The 18,067-nt window shown below is 44.1% G+C and overlaps 1 protein-coding gene and 1 long non-coding RNA gene across 4 annotated transcripts in view; one reads left to right on the top strand and one right to left on the bottom strand.

Annotated features, from left to right (window-relative positions):
* ANKRD45 (ankyrin repeat domain 45) overlaps nt 1-18,067 on the bottom strand; it is a 74,782-nt gene that overhangs the window by 15,425 nt on the left and 41,290 nt on the right. The window lies entirely within an intron of this gene.
* Nucleotides 1-18,067, top strand: part of LOC137521094 (uncharacterized) — a 30,039-nt gene that overhangs the window by 5,471 nt on the left and 6,501 nt on the right. For 2 of the 3 annotated variants that reach the window (XR_011022033.1, XR_011022034.1), the window contains exon 2: nt 6,436-6,920. This is a non-coding gene — a long non-coding RNA (uncharacterized lncRNA). The remainder of the gene's footprint in view (nt 1-6,435; nt 6,921-18,067) is intronic. The other variant, XR_011022032.1, reaches the window with a different exon arrangement.

The following is an 18,067-nucleotide window of genomic DNA, read 5'->3' as shown; positions in this document are numbered from 1 at the left end:
GAATAACTGTATATGTAATGTTGTGAAAATAATCCTGAAAACATCTGTCCTTACAGAAAGAAGCATCTTGTTTTTAATGAATAATTGGCAGGCTCCTCTCTACACAGCCAGCCCACTCTCACTGACTATTGGAACTACACCCCTCCATTCACCTGAGGCGAGAGTGATATGGAGGCTGCCATATTTATTGCCTTTTAAACAATACCAACTGCCTGGTAGTCCTGTTTATCATCTGGCATCATTAGTGTCTGAATCACAACCCTGAAACAAGCATGTGGATAATCCAGTCAGACTCGAATCATAGCACCAGATATGCATGCTTGTTCAGGGTCTATGGCTAAAAGTATTAGAGACACAGGCCCATATGCAATTCACTTTTTCTCTTAGATCATTTTTCATCTGTTTTTCCCTTTCAGCACTCAAATAGTACTAAAAAGTAGGTGAAAGGGAACTATCAAGATAATGTTTAGTATTTTATTGCTTGGTGATGGTTTAAAAGGCATTTTATTGGCAAGTTGTGAGAATAGCAGCTAGGAGAAAAGTAAGGAGAAAAATCTAATTGCATATGGGCCACAGTATCCAGGGGACAGCCAGACAACTTGTATTGTTTAAAAGGAAAAAAATGGCAACATCTGTATCATCGTCACACTGTCAACTTGGGTTTCCTTTAAAGGCTTACCGGTATACACATGCTAGACTAAATTCAGTCATAGAGGCCATTTGTGGACATCTTGATCAAGAATCTAGCGTGTGTCTCCCATGAGGTTGCTTAAAGTTTCGGCACACCTGATCATTAAAGAGAATCTGTACTCTAAAATTCTTCCAATAAAAAGCATACCATTCTATTCATTATGTTCTCCTGGGCCCCTCTGTGCTGTTTCTGCCACTCCCCGCTGCAATCCTGGCTTGTAATTGCCAGTTTTAGACAGTGTTTACAAACAAAAGACATAGCAAGTGATAGGCTCAGTGTGTGAGTCATACAGAGTGTGCAGCGGGCCTGGAGAGGGTGTGTATAGCTTCTATCCAATCACAAGCAGCACAGCACATTCCAGCTTGACTGACTTAGCCCGACAGAGGAGAGAAGATTAGATCATATAACAGAGATTATACAGCCACTGTGCAACTAGGAAAGGCTGCAGTTAGACAGAGCACATTAGAACAGGTATAGGAACTTATAGGATAGAAGAAATAAGGCTTAAAATTTAGTTACAGAGTCTCTTTAAGCAACAGACAGCCAAGCGCAATGTTCCTTTCCTCACCCCACCTGCCGGAAGGCGCACCATCGTCCCTTTTCACCTGCCCAGAGCAACAATATATGTCACTCGACAGTAGCTTAGAGATGTGTCTGTATTACTGTAGCTCATGGCCAAAACTCACCCTAAGAATGGAGCGCCAGTCCCTAAAACCAAACGTGCATTTGTGTGCACCTTTACTCATGCCTCCTGTACCCTGATAGGGGGTGGGGGAGTGGTCGATATTTGAGCAAAATTCATTGGGTTATCCTAAACGTCTCAATGGCCAATGATTTGCAAGAGACTCTGCACCATCTTGGCGGTAAAAGGGATCCACCTGCATACCTTGATTACCTGGTATATTGTCTCATATGGATACAGATTGTGGTATTTTATCCGGTTAGAATTTTTGTTGCTGAGGAGACAATTAGCTAGTGCACTTTAGGATAATTTATCAGTTGTTTGCATGATTGGGAGTGGCTACAAGTGTATAGGTTTGGTTTGTACACTAAAGTTAGCTATGCATGGCTCAGCAATGGCCTAGTACAGCTAAACATAAAATATTGCCTGACTGAGACTGCTATTACACTGTGCAATTTGATCTCAGATTTTTAATGTTACATCCAGTACAAGCTGTATGGCCATCAATCCTTTACCACACCTCCCCCCCAAATGACTGAAAAAAGTATACCATCCCACCCATTCACTCTTTTGATTGATAAACTACAGAAATTGATAAGTAGATTACATGCCTCCCAACTTTTTGAGATGAGAAAGAGGGACACTTAAGCCACTGCCCTGCCACACCCCTGATCACGCCCCGTCACAACCCTAGTCACGCATACCATAAAGATTTCATAAGAAAAATATGCTGTTTTATCATTTAAACCACACTGGTCCTTTCTATTCTGGTTCATTTTCCTTCATATTAACATTTTAAAATTAGTAATATACCAATTTAAAGTATGGGAATAAAGTTTAGAGTCAATTTAGAGTAGAGAAATATAAATATTTACATAGAAAGAGGGACAGAGTCCTGAAATGGACAAATGAGAAGGACAGAGGGACAGGGGTCCCAAAGAGGGACTGTCCCTCTGAAAAAGGGACAGTTGGGAGCTATGATTTATTGACCAGCCATGAAAGAGTCAATTGTTCACTGCCAAACGATTCTGGATAGGCTGGTCAGTTTTTAGCACAGCATACTTTTTGTGAGTGTTTCACATTCACCTACTTTTTATGCATTAGATTTTATTAAAAAGTATTTATACTCTACAAAACTGTTTATTCTGTTATCGTCCCTCTTGAACCACCCTGAGCAAGCAATATTGACTGAAACCACTGGAAGCAGGAAGTCTTCTCTACTGCATGTGACCTGATCTTGAAATATTAGAGCTTTTATTGCAGTAAGCTTCCGTCCATACAAGTGCGGTGTAGTGAAAATAAAGGAAGTGGATTTGTATTTCTGTGCTTTAGGTTTACAGTCTTGACTTTTGAACTTTGGACAGCCACAATTATGTTTATTACCTTAGCGAACATACAAGTTATGTTTGTTTATGTTTGAAGTTATTTTGGTATAATGTTAAAGTGGGCCTGTACTCAGAACTTCCTCTCTGCTCTAAAAGCTAAGCAACAGCATAATAACCTTTAAAGAAAAACATTTCTTTGTTACAGCTGATATAAATCCTGTAATACATCTGCAGTGTGTCTACTTCCTGCTTTCATGGAAGCAGACATAGGGTTAACATCCTGTGTATACAAGTTAGCTGCTCTGTCGTGGCAGTCAGCTGACACAGCTGAGAGATCAAAGACACAGATGAGGGGGATTAGACAGGCTAAACTTTTTAAATATAGGGTGCATTTCTCTCTGTTTTCCTTCTGTCCTGTGCAAGAGTTCAGGTCCACTTTAAATGTGTTTCAAATTATTAGCACAGAGATTATAGTTAGTGTCCAGTATCACAAAACAAAACACAAAAAAATCAAACTCTTTCTCTTAATCATGGAGCCCGGTCTCTTCCAGTATTGCTGATTACACTATGACTTGCACTATTTCTGGCTCTTCAAGCTATGACACGTGGCCTGATGAAGGGATGAAGAAATGAATGGGCCATGCCTTCTTGTAAAGCAAAGTCTATGAAGCATCTAATCTCTGCAGGCCGTATGATCACTGTATAACACAACAGTAAACACATCCTGCATTTACATTCATAAAACCTTACCACACGATGAGCAGAGCAGAATGCAATACAATACATGCAACGCTTTAGGGCCCGTTTCCACTAGGGCTGAATGGGGCCGAATCTTCAGTGTTTCCCTGCATGGCCCACCTGTGGGGAAATGGTTTGCCATCTGCATTGCACTGCAGTCTGATTCTGGGCGGCATGCTGTAGTTTGCTGCAGCACACACCTGAATCCCTATAGCCATGTATGGCACGGCTAAATGATACAGATGCATACTCGCATCAATACTAGTGTTGGCGCATGTCCTGCAAGACGCACGCTGGCTTAGTAGAAGCCGTCCCTTACTCATTGTGGGTAAGACTTTAGGGCTCGTTTCCACTATCGCGAATCTGCATGCGTCCAACGCATGCAGATTCGCACATGTAATGCAAGTGGATGGGCCTGTTTCCACTGTAGCGTTGTTGAGGTGCGTTTTTTTCAGCGGTAAAAAAACGCACAAAAGAGCCAACGAATTCGCCTGCGAGTGGAATGCATGCGAATCGCCGCTAATGTATTTAATAGTAAAAACGCATGCGTTTGTTACATGCGTTTTTACCCGCGATTTCGCGTGCGATTTCGCACCTTTTTCAATTTTATTTTGCTCTGGCAGTGTCATGGTTAATTTCGCATGGCACCCTGCCATGCGAAATCGCACGCGAAATCGCGGGTAAAAACGCATGCGGAAACGCATCCGCATGCGTTTTTACAAGCGTCGGAATGCCGGCGAAATCGCGTCGCAACAGTGGAAACAAGCCCTCATACACGCTATTCTGCTTACTGCTGTTTAGTGTATATACCCTTAAATGTGCTCACATATCTCTATTCTGACGATTATTGCAGATCACCAACCAGCTGAAGAGCTCACTATTGTGCTCTCCCTTTCTGCACAATAGTGAGCTCTTTCTGTAGTGAATTATAGTAAAATGCAGCAAAATATTCAGGATACCCAGTTTCAAAGTCATTTTCCTGGTTTCAGCATCAGAAATGCTTACTATAGCTATACATTGGTATGTAGCCCCGCCCTCCCAGTGACACTTAGGCCTCTTTTCCACGAACTGTTGACAGGCAGTGAAATGCCTCTCAGACTCTCACAACTGCTCACTGCTGCCTGGTAACTGCTGACTGCTGCCTGGTAACTGCTCGCTGAGCACACAGCTCAACAGTTCGCGGAAAAGAGGCCTTAGCCTAGCTGTTTAGCTATGGGGAATTCTCCTTCCAGAGCATTCTGGGAGTCTAGGCATTATTTTCACTGGTTTCGGAATTCGTAAAAACAAACATTCCGCAGAGCTGCACCTGGCATGACTACAAATGTTGCCACCTGTGATGAATTTCAGAATGCAAATCGGAGAGAGGAAAGATTTTACAATGGCCAAACACTGACTAAATCATTTATGAATTAATATTGTAAACGAAAATATGCCATTTTTTTTCATTATTTTTTTTCACTACAGTTCTTTAAAAGACAACGGAAGTGAGAAGAATATGGAGTCTGCCATATTTATTTCCTTTTAAATAATACCAGTTGCCTGGCTGTCCTGCTGGTCTATTTAGCTGCAGTAGTGTCTGAATAACACCAGAAACCAGCATGTAGATAATCTTGTCAGATCTGACAATAATGTCAGGAACACCTGATCTGCTGCATGCTTGTTTAGGAGCTAAGGCTTCTTGCACAAAGGGACGTTACAGGCGCACGTTAGTGCAGCCTGTAACGCTCCCCCAACGCACAGCAATGTAACACAAGTGGGCTGTTCACACTGCCCACGTTGCATTACATTGTAATGCAGCAAAGTGCTGCATGCTGTGCGTTATGCGCGGCTAAGCCGCGTTAGACTGTTTGCACATGCTCAGCCATGTTGGGGAGGAGGGGAGAGCGGCCGGGCACATGGCTAATTAATATTCACTGCACTCAGTGACGTGTAGTGTTTACTTCCTGGAGCGGCCGCTCTGTGCGGTGATTGGCCGGCGGGACCACGTGATGCCGCATGCGTCCAAGAGTACGCATCACGGACGCCAGAGTGAGCTGCACAACGCGGCTCACTCTGACGTCCACACCAGAGAGCACCAGGCGTTGCGTTAGGGGCACGTTATGTACCCTATAACGTCCCCTAAACGCAACGTCCTGGTGTGTGACTAGCCTAAAAGTATTAGAGGCAGAGGATCAGAAGGATAGCCAGGCAACTGGCATTGTGTAAAAGGAAATAAATATGGCAGCCTCCATATCACTCTCGTTACAGTTGTCTTTTAGGACCTGTACACATTGCTGCGCTTCTGCTGCCCTTTTAATATCGCATACGTTTTTTAATCGCAAGGTCTTATGAAAAATCATGAAAATCGTGAAGACCTGTACACACTGGTGCAATGAGATTTTTCTATTTTCACAAAGGCTTTGCGATTTAAAAATCACATGCGATTTTAAAAATGCAGGGCAAGCGCAGCAGTGTGTACAGGCCCTTAAAGGGGTTCTCTTGACTTTTTAAAAAACAAAAACTGCCACTTACCTGGGGTTTCGATCGTCCCCCTGCAGCTGGAATGTCCCGCGCCGTCCTCCTCAGATCCTCCGTTCCCAGCCACTGGTCCCGGTGTAATTATTTGTCTAACTAGACGAATAGAAGTGCAGCTGCGCGTGTGCCCGCTACCAGCGGGAGCTTACTGCGCAAACACAGTTTTCCTGTACTGCGCCTGCACAGTAAGCCGCACTTCTATTCGTCTAGTTAGATGACTAATTACACCGCTGCCGGCGGCGGGGAACGCCGCATCTGAGGAGGACGGCGCAGGACATTCCAGTTGCAGGGGGCCGATAGAAGCCCCAGGTAAGTGGCAGTTTTTGTTTTTTAAAAGGTCAAGAGAACGCCTTTAAGCTTTCAACAGAATAAACTCAGTGACAGAATCTGATACATTTAATGTGTACATATAAAATTAATTTAATCATTTTTTTCTCAAGCACACAACTAGATTAAAATGTGATATTTTTTTTATGCCTGTCTAGGATACAGCTTTAATCATTATTTGTTAGTAATTGTACAGTATGTGCAATCATCACCTATCAGCTTCAGTCATGGCTTTCTCATTATGCAGCAATCTTGTTTTATGGTGGTCACATGACATGGTGGATGACATCACAAGACAGCATACAGTTCCAGGCATTATAGAAGTATTGGATGAAGAAACAAATCAGGAAAAGCACCGTTTGTAGCATAATTCCTGAAGGACTTGTCCAATCCCACAATGCCATTTCCTAGGATTTGCCATTACGTTCCACATTTTTCATGGATGGTCATTTCCAGCCCGTTTCTTCCAGAGGAACCAGAAAACCCATGTGGATACCTCGGCTATCCAGCATCTCTTCTCCATTACCTGCATTGGCCTGATGACTCTGCATCTTCAGCGACACACTTTATAACTTGCATTGGCCTGTGCATTATTGCTGCAATGTATTTCCTCTTGATTTCGTTAATGAGGTACAAGCAGGAGGTAAGACCTGTTAAACATCCTGTGTAACAGCTGGATATTTTTTTTTATAACACATAGGGTGTTTAGATTAAGCTATAGTAATTAAATCAAATGACTACCGTATATACTCGAGTATAAGCCAACCCCCCCTCCCCCACAACTTTTACCTAAAAAACCTGGAAAAAATTATTGACCCGTGTATACGCTGAGGGTAGGAAATGCAGCACCTCTGATCACTAATCATAGCGCTAGTCTCTCATACCATCCCCTGTTACTTTGGTCTAGAAGGTGGCAAGTCTGCTATTTCTGATCCTTTTTGATCATCCTCAAGGTAACATCATATAGACATGTCCTACAAATAACATAAGTAGCCAATATGAACCATTGTGAACATAAATGAACGCAAATAGTACCTCAACCAGAATCAGTGGTAGAAAAAGTGCACATAATATTCCCAGCTGCCACCCAGTATCAGTGGCAGTGTAATAAGCCCCCTCCCCCCACAGAATTAATAATAACAGGTGACGTAGTTTTCCTACCAGTGTCTGCATAGAGAATAAACCCCCTCTACCACCCAGAAGTGTCAGCACAGGATATAACACCCTACCCTCCATCTAGAATTATGGAGGGGAAGGGTCCTGTCCGTCTCCGCGCATTTGGTTTTTGTAGATGCCGACCCAAGTCCCCTCTCCCCCTAACCCCCCCTCCCCCGCCAGAGAAGTAGTTGTAGATGCCGAGACTGCTCATGCTTTCTACACAACCTTATAATGTGGGTTGTTTCTGGCTTATAAGCCTTCATTTCCCTTTTTGATGGTGGTAATCACGTGGTTTAAAGTATGTGAAGATATCAAACAGTCAAGGAATGTCACATTAAAGTACTCTATTGATTGATTAGACCTGCGTTGATTATTTTATACATATTTGCTATAGCACAAACCCTCCAGTCAGTGCTGGCTTAGATAGTGATAGGGAACTTTCTGACCATTATTAAACAACAACAAATAACATTTGTAGAGCGCTTTTCTCCCATAGGACTCAAAGCGCAAAAGCATGGCCCAGACCATTGTGGTACAGAGGAAGAATTTTATAAGTCCGGAAATGCCGGGCTAAACAGGTGGCTTTTCAGTCTGGATTTGAATAGCTCCAGGGATGGTGCTGTCTTTACTGGCTGTGGCAGGGAGTTCCAAAGAGTAGGGGCAGCATGACAGAAGGCTCTATCTCCAGATTTTTTGAGGTGCACTCTGGGAGTGACCAAGTTTATAGAACTAGCTGATCTGATGTTGTGAGAGGTGTGGTGCAGCTTCAGCAAGTCCTTCATGTATCCAAGGCCCAGATTGTGCAGGGATTTGAATGTCAGCAGTCCAATCTTGAACAGTATTCTCCATTCTACTGGTAGCCAGTGCAGTGAGCTAAGGATCGGTGTAATGTGACAGTGGCGAGGCTGGTTTGTTAGCAATCTGGCAGCAGCATTCTGCACTAATTGCAGGCGACGCAGGTCCTTTTTGGGGAGGCCAGCATAAAGGGCATTGCAGTAATCCAGCCGTGATGTGATGAAGGCGTGAACTAGGGTTGGAAGATCCTCTGGGGAAATCAGATGTTTAATCTTTGCAATGTTCTTCAGATGAAAGTAGGAAGATTTAACTACAGATGAAATTTGGTTTCTAAAACTTAAATCCCCATCGATTAGTACGCCAAGACTGCGCACAAGGTTGAAGCTGTTTATGTCCGAATTCCCAATCCTGATTGGTGTTGCTTTAGGATAGAGCTGTTTTGATGGCGAGCACTGGCTTTGGACAAAGAGGACCTCAGTTTTGTCAGCATTCAGTTTCAACCAGTTATCATTCATCCATGCCTGTAGCTCAGCTAAGCAAGAGTTTATTTTTGGAGTAGGGTCTGTTCCACCAGGTTTGAAGGACAGGTATAGCTGTGTGTCATCGGCGTAGCAGTGGTACGTCAGGCCATGTCGTTGGATAAGTGTACCGAGTGGCAACATGTAGATTGCAAACAGCAGAGGGGATAGGATTGATCCTTGTGGCACTCCGAATTGTAGAGGTGCAGGTTTGTAGAGGTGCAGGTTTGGACATTATAGGTCTGTGTTCTGTCAGTCAGGAATGATCTGAACCACTGGAGGACTGATCCACTGATGCCACAGTACTCCTGAAGTCTGTTAAGCAGGATTTCATGGTCAACTGTATCAAAAGCCGCTGAGAGATCCAACAGGATTAGGATGGAGCATTCCCCTCTGTCCCTTGCCATGAGCAGGTCGTTGCAGACTTGGATGAGGGCTGTTTCACAGCTGTGGTGTTTCTTAAAGCCAGATTGTAGAGGGTCCAGGATGTTGTTTACTGACAGCCTGGTTTCAAGTAGCAGATAGACAGCCTTTTCAATAACTTTACCTAAGATGGGGAGGTTGGAGACAGGTCTGTAGCTGCTCATTGCATCTGGATCCATGGAAGGTTTTTTAACCACTTGCCGACCGCACGCTTATACCGTGCGTCGGCAAAGTGGCAGCTGCAGGACCAGCGACGCAGTATTGCGCGAGCGGCTGCTTCCTGTCAATTCACGGCGGGGGGCTCCGTGAATAGCCTGCGGGCCGCCGATGGCGGCTCGCAGGCTAAATGTAAACACAAGCGGAAATAATTCGCTTTGTTTACATTGTACGGCGCTGCTGCGCAGCAGCGCCGTAAGGCAGATCGGCGATCCCCGGCCAATCAGCGGCCGGGGATCGCCACCATGTGACAGGGGACAGCCTGTCACTGGCTGCACAGGACGGATAGCGTCCTGTGCAGCCCGGTTCACCAGGGGGGGCCAGGTAGGAGAGGGAGGGGGGGGGATTTCGCCGCGGAGGGGGGCTTTGAGGTGCCCCCCCCCCCGCAACACCCGGCAGGCAGGAGCGATCAGACCCCCCCAGCACATCATCCCCCTAGTGGGGAAAAAAGGGGGCGATCTGGTCGCTCTGCCTGCACCCTGATCTGTGCTGGGGGCTGCAGAGCCCACCCAGCACAGATCAGCTAAAACAGCGCTGGTCCTTAAGGGGGGGTAAAGGGTGGGTCCTCAAGTGGTTAAGAAGGGGCTTGATGATTCCTTTTTTTAAAGAGGTAGGAAACCTCCCTGCTTGCAGAGAGCAATTTACTATTTTGTGAAATGCTGGGCCAAGCAGGTCAGGACATTTCAGCATATGTTTAGTTGGTCCAGGGTCCAGGTCGCAGGTTGTCTGGCGGAGGCGGCGGAGGATGTCTGAGATCTCTTCCTCACTAATACTTTTGAAGTCAGTCCAGGGTGTTAGGTTGTTTTTGCAGCCATTTCCAGGAGTTGCATTAGTCTTGGGTGCTGTGGACTGAATGAGAGACCGAATAGAGGATACTTTGTCAGCAAAGTAGCACGCAAATTTCTCACATAGCTCCTTTGAGGGAGCTATAGTAGGCTTTAGGCAGGATGGGTTACATAGTCTATCAACTGTGCGGAATAGCTGGGCTGGTGTGTTGGCGGCCTTTGCGATCTCCTGTGATAGGTAGGAGGATTTTTTCTTGGTGATCGCATTTTGGTAGCTTTCCAGGTGAGAGACAAGGGTGTGTTTATCTTTTGAATTCTGAGATTTTTGCCACTTCCTTTCTAGTCTGCGCACTTCTTTCTTTATGTCCTTTAGTGAGCTGTCAAACCACTGTGCATGGTGAAGTGGTGTAGACCGTTTAATGCGAACTGGAGCAAGGGCGTCATAGGCAGATGACACTGCATGGTTGTACATCAGGACCATGGAGTCTGGGTCTGCGCAATGATTGGTTAATGCGTCGAAGTTGAGGATATTCTGAACGTGCTGGGGTGAGACATCTTTCAGAGAAAGGTATTTTATGAGTTCTTTCCCTCTGTGTTTTATTGCTGGTGCTGTCAGAGAGAAGTGGATGGTGTGGTGGTCTGACCATACCACTGGGTTTATATTCATGTGTGATATCAAAAGTCCACAATGAAATATAAGATCCAGGGTGTGCCCTTTCTTGTGGGTGGGGAGGTAGACAGCCTGAGAGAAACCCAGTTCATTCATTATGAGAAGTAGTTCACTTCCTAGGCGTGAGGCGTGATCATCCACCCATGCATTGAAGTCTTCCAGGATGATCCATCTGGGGTGTTCCACTGTTAGGCAGGATAAGAGTTCAGAGATTTCTTTAAGAAAGGCTGGACCATATTTTTTTTTTTTGGGGGGGGGGGGGGGGCGGTATATGAGCAATATGTTGATGTTTACTTCTGCTGACAGTTGGGCAGCAAGACATTCAAAGGTTTCAGTGGGGCCTATGGGCAGGGGCCTTATGTTCAAAGAGGATCTGAAGCATATGGCAACCCCCCCCCCCCCCCACCCTTGCGGACTTGTCTCTCACAGTGCAGGACTGAATAATTGGTCGGCACGGTTGCTTCAAGAGTTGGGCCTGCATGTTTCCCAAGCCAGGTCTCTGTCAAAAAGGTCAAATCAGAGAGCTCTATTAGGTCATGTATAGTTGCAGTCTTATTATTTATCGACCTGGCATTGCAGAGTGTGGCTGTGATTGAGCTTTTCTGGGGACAACTATGTTTTTTAGGCTTCACTGTCAAACTTGTTATCCTTTGCCTGGTGTGGCTTCCCTGGTGTTTATTTTTGGATCCACTCCCTCTCCTCCCCCTTCTGCGTTTCCTGAGTATCCCAAAGGATTTTAAGAGGAGAGCTAGTGAGGTGTTAATTTGTAATTGTTCCTTGAGAGGGCAGGCAGAGAAAAGGTCCTTTGATGAGTATTTGTATGTTGACATTAGAGACAATAGACTTGTTCAGATAGCTTTAAAAACCCAGCTAAAGCATGGATTGAAGATCGGCCATAGTTTGCCCCCGACAAACAATACATAGACATTTGTGTCTGTCTCATGGAGCTGCATGTGATCAGTTTGATCAGCTGAGAGATTTGCAGAACTACAATTTGCTGTGATCACTTTCAGCTATAACGCATGACGTTGACCAGAAAATCAGAGCCTTAAAATTCTGCTGCCTCATCCAACTGATCACATGATGCTTCTCCACGTGTTGTCTTACCAAACATCATTACTGCTGAAAGCTCACATGCTTTAGGGTGCATACACACATCCAATTTGTATTGGCCAATCACTGACCAATTTTGCCCCCTTCATGTAGTATGAGAGCTTACCTGCACATTTTGTTCATAGTATCTAAGATCTGTTAGCCCTCATACTACATGGAAGTTGTAAAATTAGCCAGTGATTGGCCAATCATAATTGAATGTGTGTATGCACCCTTAGGCTACATTTCCACTAGGGTGCCATGTCTAATTGATTTCAATGGACCGTAATCCTGCATCCAAATTTTCGTGCAGGGAATTAGACAGAAATCGCACAAAAGGAAGGTGTGTACAGACCCCTAACAATGGTCCATCAGTGATCATAAAAGGGTATAATTAACCCCTGTTGGGTCATATAGTCAATGCTTTATCATGAGTAAAGGCATAACAAAAAGGAACAACTGCAGCTTCCATAATAATAAAAAAATATTTTACAAAATGTACAGTCATAGGGTATGTGTTGTTTCAGATCTATACAATCACTCCTTTCTTAGGGCTCAAACCCACTAGAGCGATTTAAGGAGCGATTCAAAACACTAGTGATTTCCCTAAACGCTCAGCTGATGCTAATGGATGGGCTAAATTCTACTGGAGCGAGTGCAATTACCAAATGGCAAAACGCAGGACATGCAGCATTTTTCGAGTTTATCTTTAGCGATTAGTGTTAGCGATTCTGCAATGTAAAGTATATAAACGCTGGCATAATTTACAATAAACCATTCTCCAATTGTCTATAAAGTGTCCAGTGAGAATCCAGGTCACCACAGATGGACCTGATGGGAGACTACACAAATCAGTCCAATAGGAGGGCAATGATACCTGTTTATTTCTGTTTTGTCTTGATAAGGATCTGCATGTGCAGATCCTTACATAATGATCTAGCCTTACCCAAATTCATTGATCACTGAAAAACTGAGGGCTCTTGTCTGCAAACATGGATTTGAACTTGAATTTTGATGATGTACATTACTATGCCTTGGTCGCTGAAGATAACAAAAGTTATTCCTTCTTGTACGTTGCATCTTACTCAAGAAAGCATCTTCAGCAATTGATTTAGTGCAAAAATATGTAAAATAGAAAATCTTGTCTGCAGAAGATGTGCCTGTTGCAGGTCCTTAAAGTGAACCTCCGGACTAAAAATCTACTCAGCAGAACTGAAAAGGCTTGGTGTTTCTTTAACAGTTTCACAGCATCAGAACTTTGCTTTTCTTACCAAAACATCATTTTTAGCTGCATTTTTAGCTAAGCTCCACCCATCAAAGGAAAAAATCCCAGGCTTTTTTTCCCTGATGCTGTGCAGAGCATGATTGGATTTCCTATGTTGTTGTTCACGTTGCCTAGCAACTGGGAGAGGTGATCAGGACACAGGACAGTTGGAACTGTGTCTCCTGCTCCCTGTCACCTCCTTTCAACCAAAAAGATGGCTGCCATCATAAATCAAACATTTGCCTGTTCTTTTAAAACAGTGTGGGTAAGAGATTATATTACCTATCTATTTTAATTAACATAACTAATGTAACTTAATGACAGTATGTTTGTTTAGGCTGGAGTTCCTCTTTAAATTGGTTGCTGAAAAGTAAATTATCCAAGGATAATTTTCTTGATCCACCATTTAGCCCATCTGATATTGCAGTTTTGACTACTAATCTGAAAGATGACAGGGAGTCTTTCTTTGACTTTTATTCTAAGAAAGACAAAAATATTATGCAAGCTTGTGTCAAGTCCCTTCAATCATTAATTGATTTAAGAGAATGCAAATTTGAGAAGACCTCATCGTTGTTATTTGCCTGGAAGGACATGTTGTATTTCAAATCTCCTCCTGTGCCAGCAAGAAATCAGCCTAGTTCAATTAGAAAACAATTTAGGCCCGGTTCACATTAGCGTTCCAGGTCCGGCTTCCCCGGACCCGGAACGCTCCGTACACAGCGAATGGTGAATGGATACATTGTTAATCAATGTACCCATTCACACTCGTGCGACCGTCCGGATCCGATCTGGGAACGCAGCTCCAGGACGATCTGGCTTTTTTCCAACATGCTCCATTTTTGCCGTACATCCCCTTGCGGCTGCGGACCCGGGCCTGATCCTGACCTGAACATGCGGCCATGCTGTGCAATGAGAAACGGATGTTCTCATCACACTGGCAATAGGACCGGATGCTTCCAGCACCGGTCCTATGCAACTTGGGGGGCCCAGACTACACGCCGGTATCCCCCATGCTTGTGGTGCCTTTCTGGCACTGCAATGTATCTAGTTCTGGCTACTTTATTGTAGCCGGAACTGATACATTCTGGATCCGCAACTTGTGGCAACTTGTGGCCACCGCAGAGACCCGTATGGTCTCTTTGCGGCCCCCGGACCCGGACCCCCGGACACTTGCGGACTCAAACCGCAAGTGTGAACGGGGCCTTAGTTCTAAACCAATCTTTGACACATACCAAATTAAACATGTATTGCTTAGATAAAGTTAAACTGAATGTGGATGCATGCTCGAGTGTTTTGTATGATTCAAATGATTAAGGAAACTGCAAAGGTCAAGCCAGTTTTAATATGACTTCTGAACAGATTAATGCTTATTATGGGTATTTAGGAGACAGAAAAGGCTTTATTGATTTTTACAGTAACACAGTGATGAATTTGTGACCAGATGTTTGCAAGGTGTTGAAACTCTGTATGCAAATTGACTTTGTAAGCATGAACCAGCTTCTGCCTTAATTTTTGCTTATAAAGAAATCCTGAGCTCAGGTCCTTGTTCCCCTCCTTTAAATAATTCACCAAATGCATCTCACTTAGTGCAGAACATTCAGCCCGCAGCAGTCAGACAACATGAAAATGTATTACCAGTCAAGCAACCATTAGACTTTATTTTTAACTCTTATCAGATTGACTTTTTGTTTGATTTTTTGAAAAGGGATAGGAAAGGTTTTGTTGAATTTTATATTGAGAAAGAAGAGGAATATGTGTTTGCATGTATTCATGTGACTGAATCTTTGTGGAAGCAAAGACTTTGCAAGTGTGAACCAGTTTTTGCTCTGATTGCCATCTGGCGCCAACTCCTTTCTTCTGATTTCCACTTTCTCCCTCTTACTGTTAACCTTCTCCATAACTCTTACCCTGACCAATGTAAAGTGACCTCACTACAAACTGCTGTCAGAACTACACCTTGGTCCTGGCAAAAAATGGATACCATGCCAAAATCTAAGTCCCTGTTTACAGCAACCACTTCCAGAAACGCTCATGTTATTGATTCCGTAACTTAAAAGACCCTGACTCCTATATCAACATTGTTCAAGACTAATCATGCATTCAAAAAGAAGAGCGTGCCCAGACTGGTGCTGCTGCTCTCTAAGGCTGCTCCAGACATTACATCTCATTTCTGCTACTTTAAACCTCTTAATGGAAAGACTGGACCAAAATTTAAGTGGATTCTAATGTAGCACTTCTCCAGCAACACCTATAACCTTTCAGAACACCTGGATTACTTGGGATGGCAAAGATTTAAGCTGGATTGGATCTTCCTTGGTATCACACACTTCTGGACACTGCACACCTTCCTTGGAATTGACCTGAGACCTTAAAGACTTTCTGCCTCTTTGTGCCCGCCCTCTCCCATCCTGTGAGTAACTTTAATCGATTATCTACAGCATCTATGCTCAATAGACTATAATTTTCTACATATATTATATATTATATCTTCAAATTCCTAAACAAAGGACTGTGTTTTCAAATCCATGCTGTCCATCCATACATCACTGTGTAAGGACAATTCAGTCTATACAGGCCCTTTGATCTCTGCAGGATACCAGCCACAGCTGAGAAAGTTCACACCTTGACTCTAAATAGGGCCTTTCTCAGCAGGAGCCCTGAGCTGTCTCTTGTCCATCCTAATGTGTAAACATCAATATTCAGCACAGACACTTCTCGCTGTATACCAACCAAGAAATATTTATCCAATTGACAAATCAACAATAATTCTACTTAAGTCTGTTGGAATCTTCAGAAAGACAAAGAGAGGATCGAGAGGACGTGTGAAAAGACGTTCTTCACTGCAGAACCAAAATAACTCTGTGACAAAATCTACAGAGTACACCCAGCCAACAACCCTAATAGCTCCAGCACAATCCAGCAGAGATGACAGCCACACATCTGGAGACTGTCCTGGAGTCATCAATCTCAGACCCTAGCTCCCAGGGTAGCCCCATCAAGGCTGTCCTCTGTAACGTCAGATCGATAAACAACAAAACAGCAATCATACATGATCTAATAGAGTCTTCTGATCTGGCCTGCCTGACTGAAACCTGGCTTTCTGAACCAGTTGGCACCACCCTGGAGGCCGCTGTGCCAACAAACTATTCCGTGATATACTGCAACAGGAAAGAACACAGGGGAGGAGGGGTTGCACTTTGCTTTAGATCAGCTTTGAAAATCAGACCACTTACTGTAGGTCCTACCAACTTGTTTGAATGCTTGGGGGTGCAACTTTCAGCTGAGAAAAACATTAACATATTGCTGATCTACCGCCCCCTAGAAAAATACTCAGACTTCCTTAAGGAACTTGTAGACCTCCTATGCAACCTAACACTGGAACACCCCAGATGGATTGTTCTTGGAGATTTCAATACATGGGTGGATGACTCCTCTTCACAATTTGGAATAGAGCTACCTTGTGCCTTACATGAACTGGGCTTCCTCCAATCAATCAGCTCTGCTACTCACAGGAAAGGTCACACTCTGGACCTTATATTCCATACTGGTCTGTCAATAGCCAATGTGGAAATTAATCCTGTTGCCTGGTCAGACCATCACACTATCCACTTCTCCCTCTCAATACCAGCTGTCAAACACCAGGTCAAGAATCAAATAAAATATCGCCGCTTAAAAGGGCTAACACCTCAACATATCCGAGATAACCTTACCTTTGATGAATTGACTGACTCCAGCTTGGACCCTGATACTCTGGTGTTTAAATACAACAAATGTGTGTCCTCCACCTGTGAGACCATTGCTCCTCTGCACACCAAATATCTTACTCCACAACATCATGCACAGTGGTTTGATAACGCTATAAAAGAGCTGAAAAGACAAGGCCGGAAACTTGAGAGACTGTGGCGCAAATCTCAGTCCACAGAAGACAAACAAGGCTTAATCCTCCACTTGAAGAGCTACCAAAAGGTAATCACGGGAAAAAAATCATCCTTTCTATCACAAGAGATTGCAAATGCAGTTAACAAACCAGCCCAACTGTTCCACACAGTGGAAAAACTCTGCAACCCGGCATGTCAAAAACTTAAAATCGAGTCTTCAAAGGACCTCTGTGACCAATTTGCCCATTTCTTCACAGACAAAGTCTCCGCTATAAGGTCCGCCATCCAACTTACAGCATCTGAACCTAATAGAGCGCCGAAGACCATTAGCAGAGACAATGTAACACCTTGGTCAAACTTCAAAGAAAATGATGAAGAAGTCACATCAAGCATCCTCCTTCACGTCCGCCTAACTACCTGTGACCTGGATCCTGGCCCAACACAGTTCATGTTGAACTGCCCCGACCTGTTCGTACCGGTATTCCTCAAAACTGTTAACTGTTCCTTACAATCAGGGATATTTCCTGCTTTACTGAAGGAAGCAATCATAATGCCTCTCCTCAAAAAACCCTCCCTGGACCCAGATGCAATGACCAGCTACAGACCTGTCTCTAACCTCCCCTTTCTGGGCAAGCTAATTGAAAAAGCTGTTTACCTCCAGCTAGAAGCCAAAATCCTACAAAACAACATTTATGACCCATTCCAGACTGGCTTCGGGAAACACCACAGCACTGAAACTGCCCTCATCCAAATATGCAACCACCTGCTCATGGCAAGAGACAGAGGAGAGTGCTCGATCCTCATACTGCTAGACCTTTCTGCAGCCTTTGATACAGTTGACCATGACATCTTGATAAACAGGCTACAGGAATACTGCGGCATTGATGGCATAGTTCTTCAGTGGTTCCAATCCTTCTTGAGTGGCAGAACCCACAAAGTGTCTATGGGGCCCTTCCTGTCCACCCCTGTATCACTTAAGTATGGGGTGCCC

The sequence above is a fragment of the Hyperolius riggenbachi genome, chromosome 6 (assembly GCF_040937935.1).
Source record: "Hyperolius riggenbachi isolate aHypRig1 chromosome 6, aHypRig1.pri, whole genome shotgun sequence".
Taxonomy (NCBI): domain Eukaryota; kingdom Metazoa; phylum Chordata; class Amphibia; order Anura; family Hyperoliidae; genus Hyperolius; species Hyperolius riggenbachi.
Note: the sequence above shows the minus strand (reverse complement) of the source record. Positions and strands in the feature narration are given on the sequence as shown.